This window comes from Chaetura pelagica, unplaced genomic scaffold (assembly GCF_000747805.2).
Source record: "Chaetura pelagica isolate M959 unplaced genomic scaffold, ChaPel_1.0 scaffold207, whole genome shotgun sequence".
Lineage (NCBI taxonomy): Eukaryota > Metazoa > Chordata > Aves > Apodiformes > Apodidae > Chaetura > Chaetura pelagica.
Window position 1 is genome coordinate 1,156,562 of NW_009953929.1, and position 12,039 is coordinate 1,168,600.

Sequence of the window (12,039 nt, forward strand, 5' to 3'; positions counted from 1 at the left end):
TGAGAACACGATTAGAAATGTTGAGATTCTCATGCTTTCTCCCAGTGCAAATTTCTCCCAGACACAAATTGTGATTAACACCTGTGCAATGCCTCGTCTTCACCCTACCTGCATCCCACTATTGAACTCTCTTGAGAAAAAGAAAATTTGCTTTCTGCATAGCACAATGGTATAGTTCAGAGCTGGTACAACATTTTCACAATAACTTGCTCACAAGCATAAAACACTAAACATGCTTCAAATAACACAACAGTGCTTCAGGTGGCATGGCCTCCTGAAACAAAACATCTCATTTTGCGCAATGAAGTGTGGCAGTCAAACAGTTTCAAGAGTGAGAAGCTGGAGAACTTGTGTTCCCTGAGATTATTTTGACAGCAGTGTTGCTTGTTAACCTTTTTTGTTAAACTCATTTATATTCCTATATATATAGCTTTAGAATAACAATGTGTAACAAAGTAGGTAAAAGCATGTCAAATGAAGCAGGACACAGATAATTTTTAATGCATCATTTTAAATGCAGATCATGAAAACAATTTAAATGTTGATATAAAGGTTTAATGAAAAAAAGCTTTATCTGGATACTAAAGTTTAGACTGCATCTAGAGATATTAATTAGGACATTTTGTGTGCTTATACTATGGGGTCACTGACAGAGAAGGGCTTTTCCAGCAGGGGACAGCTACAGCCTGCCTAGTCCCACAGGAAGCCTTGCCTCTCACCAACTCACTCTGCCTGGTGCCTGAAGCTTGTTGCTGCAAGCAGCCTCCTGTGCTAACTTTAAACAATTTTCATCCTTCTCAGATGAGCTGTGTCTCCAAGCTGACGCTAGTGTCAGGCTAGAAAAAAACGATGCTTTTTGTCCTCCACACCTTGACCTTGTACCAATGAAACCAAAGCTCTTTACACACACAAGGATCCAGGATCAAAGCATACAGATGACAGTCAGAAAAGTCCTCTGTTCTTTTTTATATCTTTTCTTAAAAAAAAACACTGAAGTAACTTGAGTGGGCAATTCAGGGCAAAACAGATTCTGTTTTGCTCATGATTCCAAGGCTTGAACCAAACTTCACAATTCAGCCAGGCAGTTTTCTTTAATTGACCACAAAATTAGAATTGTCATTTCTAGAGAGCTGCCATGAAAGCCAGGAACCCTGCCAGGCTAATAGCACTCTGCTGAGGGCAGATTACACTCCCTCTCCCCCAAGCCCAGCAGGATTAGCACAGATAAGCAAGCATGAGAGAACCCAAGAGAGGCTCTGACAGTCCCACTCCACTGCAATTAAGTAATTCCCTCAAAACAGCAGTTTAGATGAAACAGCAAATACCAGGGAGATGGAGGAAAGAAGAGACAGAAAATGTTTAACCAAAACTTCTGACTAGACAATTTAAATAAAGTCACATGACACTGCAAAACCAAATAATTTATGTGATTATATAATAGTTCTGTGTATTAAAATGTCTCATAGACTTCTTCAATAGAAAATATTCTGCCAGAAATAAAATTAATACATCTTTAAAGATATTTTATTAAGGGAAAAAAAAAACAAAACAAAAAAAACCAAACCTCTAGAGTCTTGCTGTTATGTCAATCCATTATTTTTTTTTTCTTTTCCCCTTATGTCACCCTAAAAAAAAATGACAGTGTGGAATTATTTTTTTTGTCAAGGTCACTATGGACCACAACACCTAGAGGCTTTACTGAAGCAGGGACCAGGCTCAGCACATGAGGAGGCCAGGTTGTGTTTCAGTAGTCTGTTACCCCTATCATCCATACCCTTTCCAAATCACAGACACATTACCTATCTATAAAATCCTCTGTGCCTGGTCCTTTCAAAATGACCCTGGTTAGTCACCCTACATATTAAATACAGGTTTAAAAGTGTTACTGCATTGAGACACCTCAGTGACTCAAGGCAAATGACAAAATAATCACTTTAAGCTTTTAAAATTTGAGCCAACAAAACTGCAGCCAATATTAGTCCACGTCAAGACACAGGAAGTAGAAGTTATGTCATCAGCTTGAAACTGTTGCTACTAGCTAAGGCATGCTTCACTAGGATAGAAAACAAGGACAGCTGTGCCAACACAGCATACTGGGCCTGGCCACAGGCTACTAATTGAGCCAGAAAAATTACAATTTTCTTTTGGATTACTGAACATACATTGAATATCATCTTATACACATAAGGATACCTAGCTGTGTAACCTCAGTTGTCAGAATCTTTTCTCTTTGTGTTAATTTTATGACCCCTTTGGTTCTCTTTCTGTTTGTGGGATGAAAGCAAATCTATGGAAGGGAGGGGTCACTGCCAAAGGTCACCTATATTTAATGCAGTTTCATGTGCTGGGTCACATAGCATTCCCGGGCTGAAAAGAAGGCTCTGTTGCTGGGACTTTAAAAAACAAGTTGCAGTCACACTACAAGCAGTTGTCAATCAGTTCTTAGTTTGTCTTCCAAATTTTTTTCAGAAAAATAGAAAAGATGGAAGGTTCTCTCTAAATCTGCCATTCTGCTATGGGAGAGGGGAGCAGGGAAATCTTTGGAGGGTTCACATCCATTTCATTAGAAGCAAGCCTACAGGATTCACTTATTTCCAGTAGTATGAGCTCTGTTAATTCACTAAGCTTACTTGTATGGCAAAGGATTTGCTATTATATATCCCACACCAAAAAGAAAAACTAAAAACAAACAAAAAATAAAGCCTATTTCAGCTGATTAAGTTTGTATGACATATTGCTGCACTTAAAGGTTCCAAGTCAGGGAAGCATGCTTGCTCAGGAAAACATGGCAGCATATGTTTAAGCTTAAGCATGCGCTTTCCAAGTCCCCTGCACTCATACACAACTGGCAAAAGACTTCGGTAGAGACTGGTGTGCTCCTCTGAATGCAGGCCAGAGGATACTTCAACAATTCTATAAAGTAATTTTAAATGTTCCTCTGATGAGAAAAATATTTTCTTTCAAAATACCAGGCTCTGTCTCTCTATGCATACAAGTATGACACAGATGAAGTGATGAAAGTTTGCAGCATCTGACATACAAATTAGACAGAAAAGAAGACAGAGATGTACAGCATCAGGCCTGCCCTAATTCAGGCACACTTAATTTTTCTGGAATGCAACAGCAGTCACTGCCATGAAGTTTTCCACACATGAATAACTACAGCAGAACAACAGAATGGCTCAGGGAAATCTTGGTCATACACAATATGTATTTCAGACCCCCCATGGAAGCAGAAGTTTTCATTTTTAGAGATCAGAGCTGCCTATTGAAAATATGGACCTATAATGAAAAATTCAGCTCTAGACAGAGCTCATATACCCACAAACATCAGAGCTGAAACAGGCAAATCAGCCTGCTCCAGATTTACACTAGTAGGAAGGCAGTCCAAAATATCTAAATTTTAGCTGGTTGTGCTTATCTATCATTCTTTTGGCTTTCAGAGGACGACAGACCCTGACACACTGAAACACATGAATTTTTGTATATACATGTAAGCATATAAAAGTAGAGAACAGCCTAATGTTTCTCAGCATGAGTTTAATAAGAAGTAGACCTTCTCACAGAGCAGGCTGGGAAAGCTACAATGTTAATTCATAAAGGTAAGTGAAATGTACAACATGACTATATTTCAAGTCTTTGATAGAGTGTGTCATAACTCTCAAACTAAATTCAGAGTGGATGCCTCCCCAGAAACAACCCACACACACCAGCTGCAATGCATTACAGAGGGTCAAAATAAATAGCAAAAGGTAGAGGAACTAAAACAGGATTCATTATCTACATGGTCTTATCAAGATTCTTACTAACAAGGAAGAAGAAACAAGAAGTTTCTTAGATCAATAGACAAATAATATTAATTAAGAACACAGTAAGTAGGGAGAGGTAAAGAAAACCACAAAACAATGAATCAATATCTCTCTTCTTGCAGTGCTAAATCTTCTAAAATTAAAGGTACGGATGCAAACACTTTCTCTCTCTCTCTCTCAGTTCCTACAGTGTTACAGCCCCTTGCCTGGGCTAAGTCTCTGCTATAGTGCTCTGTACTGACCTCACACTTTCCCAGTGCTTAGTCTGGCACAGACTGGGCATCTCAGAGGTGTAAATCATACTTCAGAGCCCATAGCTCATCATGAATGAGATTATTTTGCCTCTCCTATCCTCTTTTCACACCCCACATGCAGAAAGCCAGAAGAGGCTATAAAAGAGACTGACAAGGTTACAGATCACATTCCTCTGTGAGCTCTGGAAGCACTGTACAAATACTAGTTTTGCATGAGAAGAAAGAAAATGAGGTGGACAATTCTCATATTATAAGCAATGTGAAATTGCTGAGGTGTTTAACACAGAATGTGTGCCATGTAGCCCTCTCCTTTCCACCCCCAACCTTTCCATTTCCAGTGCGGGCAGCCAACACATCATACTATGGTGAGACCAAAAACTACACTGCCTTGCCACATTTCCCTCTGGTCAGTGAGGAACATGCGTCTTTTGCCTCTCCTTCTCTCTACACACCAATTGGTCAAACAGAGGTCTTGTTTGTCCTCCGAAACAGGCATCCAAGGCTGCTCAGAGGGCTTGTGCCACATCTCCAAGCCTAAAATTTTTCTAACTCTAGCTAGTTCACCACTTTACCTGTCAGGAGGTGCAGATCAACTTAGTTGCACAGAAGCTACAGAAACACTGTCATGGCTGAGGATACATCTATGGTGCTATAGTATCCAAGTGTCACCTCTCATTTCTTACTAATAAGTAAGATCTCCTGGGTAGGGACAAATGGGCTTTGACACACAAAAGAAAGGCTAATAATGTCACCAACATGCCCCATGGCTAAAATTTACAAAGAGACATTTTTACTGCTGCATGGAGATAGGATAGGAAAAAGCCTTGTCTTGTTGGCATATGCACACATACATGCACACACTGTGCAAAACTGTTTGAAGAGCTTGTGGTCTTGTTGTTAAATGAGTTGTGAATGTTTCCAAAAAGCCTAAACACTAGACAATGGCAGCACATTGCTAAAGAATGTTTAAAGGATTTAGGCTGATCTGATAATTGCCTGGTAAGACAAAAGCAGAAACAGCTTACAAAAATAAAAGACATGGGTTTGAATGAAGTTTCCAAAAAAATTACCTTTTATTTTTAAGATGACACAGCACACATGGCTAAGAATCAAAAAACACTGGCTACAAGATAAAAATAGAAATGATCTTCTGTCAGGAGAGCAAATTCACATTTACACATCCTTCCAGAGGACAGACATCCAGGAATACCAGGTTCAAAAGAGTAAGTTTCCCCACTTGTTCCAATCACAGAGAGTGATTTTCATTTCATACACTCAAGTCAGGAGCATGATGTGCACACAGATGACTTGAACTTTCATTTTTTCACCCCAAACTTTCTAGATGAAGCAGCCTGGAAACGTATAACACAGACAAAACACTGATTTGTGCAAGAACTGCAACTCTGCTCTTGTTTCTATAGTCAAAACCATTTAAATTGGAGTTGGATGAATCAAGCAAACATACATCTGTGAACATTTTCTGGCCTGTTAAAATGCTTATGTTCGTACACTTCCACATCAGTATTCTGCACATATACCACCCCCACATTTAGACCAAGGAGTGGCCTCTAGCTCAGATGGTCCCCAAACAACAAAACCTTGAAGGCAGAGCAAGTACAACTGAAAAAGTATCACCTTATGCTCTCCCTTTGGCATAGCTATCAGAGACAGAGGATTAGGACCTGAGCCAACACAGCTATTTCTACAAACATTAATGCTGGTAAATGGGAAGCAAATTTTAGTTTTATGAGTAGAGGGTTATGTGTAGCATCAGCCTCCCTGCTTGCACACACACCAGAAATGCTTCACACATCCCATCAGGAAACAGGAACAACAACATCTGATCACTCAGCCCAGGCTGAATACATATAAAAACTTTGCCTACATATAAAAAGAAATAAAAATCAACACATCTGTAAAATAGTGAACATGAACACTGCACACATAAGAAAAATCAAATTCTTAACATTCTAATTTAACTAGCAGAAAAAGTTAATGTATTAGTGAAAAACTATTTACTTGACTTTATTTTTGTATGCATATTAAGGAAAAATCAGAGCCTGCCTACCACTTGAAAATTATTACTGTGCTCAGATAACCCCTCTGAGCAGCAACTGGGTCTGTAATGCAGATACATATAGTGTATAAGTGGCTTTACAACAAGCAAAGACCAGAAATTGACACACTCTAGATAAGGTAGCAACCAAATGGAAGTCTCAGAAGACTATTTACGTGTTCTAACGCAAAGCAGTCATATCACATGCATGATATCACAAATAAATAAGCACTGTTCTTTTATATTAAGCACAGCAATATGTTCTATGTCAGAACTCTTTTTTAAATAATTATTTAGCAGGAGAAAAACTATTAAATCAGATGGCAGTCTCATGTATGCAGTACAACCCTGAATGAAGATTGTGCAACATTTTAGCAAGTATTATCATAGACACAGGGAAGCCATTCTTCTCTTAAGTTGCTGTTCAGCTGTAGTTACCATTCAGTAGGACCAAAACATTCATTTTGATGAGAAACTGGCAAAGAACAAATACATTTAAGAGACAAAAAAGGCAAGGACTCCAAATTCCCTGAATACACAACCTGTTTTTCCACTACATGCATTTTAATTATGGTTTGCAGATGGTTTTTTGAATCTTTTGCCATAGCATGTGAAATTAATTTTTCAGGGGAGGGAATGCAAGAAGAGCTTTTCTGTATTTACACGTTAGAGAGTATTTGCTGGTTCAGGCATGGTAAAATGCACTCTTCTACTCCAGGGAGGCACTTTCCAGGGACACTATACACCAGTTTCCAGATCTGAACAACTCACAGGCAACAGCATTCTCCTGGCATGGGTATGTGCATACACAAACTAGTCCTCTGACTTAAATAAATTCAGAGTCTTGATGTAGGATGGATTCCCATTCTTGTTCCACAAAACTGGAGAAAAAAAGCTAAAAATGGCCACTTTTCACTGCCATTTTATGGCATACAAGATTTCTCCAATATTTAAAAGCACAACATTCCAGTAAGAAATTGATTTAAAAAAACAAACAAACAAACAAAAGAAAACAAAAAAAACCCAAAACAAACCCACCACACCACCATACGAAAAACCCACCACTTTTTTTCTTCTTTTTTCCATTACCTATTTTAAGCAATACTTTGATTTATTGGGAGGGGGACAGCCAAACAAGATAAATGTGTAGATCTTCACTTGAGATGTAGGCAGCAGAGACAGTCCGGTGCATTTTGCAGAGTATTTTGGTTTAAGGAGTTCAAAGAATACTTTCTTCTTCAAAGTCAAATTTCACCACGACTGGCCGGGTCATGTTCCACTTCTTATTTCGATTCCTATCCTCGATGAACTCCTGGTAAGGATCTTTCTTTGAAATAGCTTTCTTCGAGCGTACATAACCAAAAAAGACAGTTAATGCCAGGAAAGAGTAAAACAACATGACAAAGAGGATGAAGAAATAGGCGTTGTCATATGGTTTGTATTGTGGCTCTTTTTGTTCTGTAGCATTTTTCCTTGTGTCCAGGTTCCTTTCCAGAAGTTGCAGAACACATTGCGAGATGAGAGAAGCTAAAACTGTTTGGTTCATGTTGGGGAATTAAAAAGCATGGCAGAAAACACAGAGGGGAGCGAGCATCTAGGGGCCCCAAGCATTGCTTCATTGGAGTGGGAATCTATCCACTAGCTTAAACAGGAGTTGGATCTGTCCTCTAATCATTTCCTCTTTTGGTAAAGAATGCTGTTAAGCACTTATTGGGTCTCGGTCTTTTGATAATGAGGCATTTGGCTGATAAGCCAGCCTTGCCTGTGAAGTGAAGTCTATTAATAATAACAATGATGGAACAATAACAAATCCCTGAGACATACGTCTGCCTGACAGTTTTAAATGTGTGATTTTTTTATTTATTCTTCCCCCCTTTCTGCCCCTCCCTATATTTGGGGGAGAAATCCACTCAGGTCACTAAGCGAAAGGATTTTAAAAGCAGCAGTGGGATGTGATAGGGATCTAGGGGCAGGAGAAAAAAACAACAACCCAAACAGAATGCACACAACCTCAGTGGAAGAAGGTGTTAATGCTCATCTCTAAGTTGAAGCACTCAATCTCACGCATTTTCTAACAAGCACCTCTCAATGCCCTTTACAGGTGCTTTCTCTCAGCATCACAGCTGGCAGATTGTGCAAGGAGATGGCCCAGACTCTGGCACCTTTCCACACAGTCCCTACCAAAAGGCCATCAAAATGCACTGCCTGTGGGGCAAACCAAAGTTCAAGGTAGTAAAGGGATGTTGAATGCTGACAGAGCATTTCAACCAGTTGCTATCTGTAAGTTAAACATGAAAATTTAACCTCAGAGGCCATCATATTTGAGTAAAAATTTGAGTGGGAAGTTGAATGTTTTAATGTGTCTAAGTATTGGGACTGGTGGTCTGTAGTTGCATGCTGCCACAAACACATACCATGCTGGAAATATGCAAGGCAGTAATATCCAAACTGAAAAGAATGGCCTATGAAGTCATTCTGGAAAATGAAACCCTTGACTGCCACTGACAATGTGACTACACTGAATATTTTCAGACAAGGTTAAGTCTTCTCCAATGTGGTTTGTCACAGGTCATGTCTACTTGCATAATAATGGCAGAACAGTGCTCTGTGGATTCCTGCTTCCTATTGTGTTTTACAGGCTAGGTCACTCTAAAGTAAATTGTTGTTTTACAAAGTAGTGAAACCTTATCTCGCTACAGAAAAAAAATCCTTACTGCCACAAACGACAATGCCAGCTGTTTCTTTCTGTGATCTGAATTCTGGGGAGTAAGCACCATGACTTTGAAGTGGAGAGTACATCACTCGACTAGCCGTTTGCCAACTCTGCACTGTTTCTTTAGGCCTGACCCCCTGAACTGATTGTATGATGACTAATTCACATGCTAAGATTGCAGTATATCGGTATCACCAAACAGCCTGCATTTGTCATTAGGGGTTTCTTGTAAAAAGAAAGATGAAAGTGAAGTCTGTAATTTTATATGAGCAGCAGACTATGGTATAAGTACATTTAGAACATGCAACTTCTAGAAGAAATGTTCAGTCCACATTTTAACTATTTGTTTTTAAATCAGCCTTTAAAATAAAAAAAAAATAAATAAAATAAAAGAGAGAAGAAAAAAAAAATCCTCATAAAGAACAATGCCAAATCCTGTTCTTGGTTAAGGCCAAGTTATGGGAGATATCTCATTCACTTACTCTCATGGGTAAAGAACAGATTTAGGGGACATAACCTTGCTTCGAGAAGAGAGAAGAAAAGTTTTATCATCAGTTTAACTACAAATAAAAGATATTCATTAAACTAGTATATAATCTTCAGGAGAACTATACCAAATTTACCTTCATGCAACCAGAAAAGGATTTTCATTTGACTTTTGCAACTTTTCCAGAATTCTGTAAACTGTTTGTTTTTAAAATAATTTGTTTCAGTAAAAGGTGTGTGGGATGAATGAGTAGTGCTGTGCCTACACTCTACCATATCTCTCAACAGAGACCTGCAGCACCCTGCTTCTTGAGGAACACAGTCATTTTTTCTTAGGGTGTTTTAACTCATGTTATACCTTGCAGTGAACTCACTGCCTCACATCTAAGCAGTTTTTTAATGCTGCTTAATGAAAGGCACACAAAGACTTGTGGATCCGTCTGAAAGGTGGAGAAAGAACATACAACAGCCTAAACCTGCAAGCTAAATTACTGTGTTAACACTGATCATGATGGTCACTAAGTGGGCTTCATCCCACAGGGAGCTCACAAACTCAGAATTCAGGTACAATGATTTTGGCTCTACACCTTCCTTTCCAGACATGACATGAAGTATTCACGTCTTCCCCCAATAGGAGCTACTCTAGGCCACAGTAAACCACCTTTATCCTAGCTGATACTCATGCAGTACTCTCCACACCACCTGAGAAAGGAAGATACACAACGGAAAACTTCTAGCCTTTACATTGCCCACTGTAGGAAAAATTTAAAGGCTATGCACAGACATGTACAAGAAAACTACAAACTAAGGAACACACATACCAGAGCAGACCAACTTTTCTGCCTTCCAACTCCAATGGTCAGACTGAGCACCCAGGCAGGCTTCTGGGACGTGGTAAGACCTCAACTGCACTCTAATCAGCCTTGGGAAGCATTATGCCTTCAAGCTGCAGGGTAGTTTATTCCCTGCTGATTCAGAAGAGCTGGGAGAGGACAGCTGCTCTCTGATGGCCCATAGAACTCACCTGTGCTGCCTTTGCTCCTGAAATGTGCTTGCTTGAACACACCTGCATCAAGACTCAGATGATATGACCAAACTCCAGTTAAAGAAAGATATCTATTCACTCTTCTGCTCCTCTAATGTAGTCTGTTTTTATTGTAATGTTGGGTGATTATGTGCACTGTTTCTGCATCTAATTGAACAGATCGATGTTCTGTTAGGCTATACAAATAAACTGCTTTAAAGTTGCTTTTTTCCTCCTTTTTTTAACCCTCCCCCAAACAGCTAAAAGTACATAATGGTGCTTTGAACAAGATCCTAAAGAGCTATTTCCATAAAGTGGTCCAATTCTTTTCAGAGATGTAAGTACACAAAATTCTTCAAATGCGGGGGGACAATGAGTGAAGATTAAAAAGAAAGTAAAAGATTAAAAGGAAAAGACCATAAGAAAAACTCAAAGGGGGGAGGAAGATCAAAAAGAGGATTAACCATGTTACTTGTTGTTTTTCAGAAATTAAAGAAGTATGGAGGATAAGGAATTTGTTTCCTTTTGGCCCTAGAAAAATGCCAATTATGGTAGCTAAATTGCCAGGATCACATATCAGTATGCTTTGGAAATGTGAGAAATGGATGGGAAATATAAACACAGGGCAATAGCTTACAGTTATGTTATGAATTAAGCCACAAAAATATCAAGATTTAGTCACTGAATAAGCTGCCAAAGTTAATATTTCCTGATGAACTTGAGCAGAATCAGAACAGAAGCAACAGAACTGTAGTTTCACAGATCAAAATGGACTTGTTCACTCTTTGCTATCTGCAAGTCCTTGTGCACTTAAACTTCCCACTAAAAAAGAAAGGAAAGGACTTGGGTGCACATGGACATAAGATGGAGCTCCTTATCTACTGCGTGTATTCATTTCAGGAGTTTTTTTAAAGCTCTAGGGATAAAAGAAAATTAACTACTCCATGTCCCTTTGTTAGCAAAAGAGCTTGTGATAATACTCAGACTAGCACAGCTTTTGTTTTCCTTTAGGTTTTTAGAACACAATAACAGCATAACCTGAAGAAGCCACTTCCTTCCAGGTCTTTAAAATACATGGCATTTATGTAGTCCTTTATGGATAAGGATGACAAAAGGAGGCAGGCAGGGATTTCTGCTTAATGAGCATCTTAACCCCAGATACAATTTACTAAGATCTACAGGGTAATTTTACCCAAAAGAACTATTTTTACTGAGGCTCACCACATGGTTTTGCCATGCTGGGTTCTTATCAAGGTGAGACAAGCCAGCTTTGCCCCCTTCCACCACAGCTGGGGACAGCCATCCAGCCTGGGAGGACACCTGTGGGGCTGACAGAGACCTCACACCTGAGATTCCATTGTGGTCTCAGCACTGGCATACGCAGCCTGAATCAAGAACAGATTAAAAAAATGCTCTGATAGCAAAGCCAACCTAAATTGAAGGCTCATAGGCGTGATCTAGTTTGAATACCCGGTTTCATTATCAATCAAATCCCCAGAAGTCACTCACCAGCAATCTTGGTCCTGATGTGTAGATCACATGGGACATCTTCAGCACTAATGGAGCTCTTCCATGTCCCACCTGCAGAGACACTGGGATTTAATTTTACAGGGTTTTCCATGTGCCAGAAGCCATGCCCAGAAATGGCACACCTTGTTCCCAGCCACTCTGAAATACAGACCAGGCTCTGCCCACCT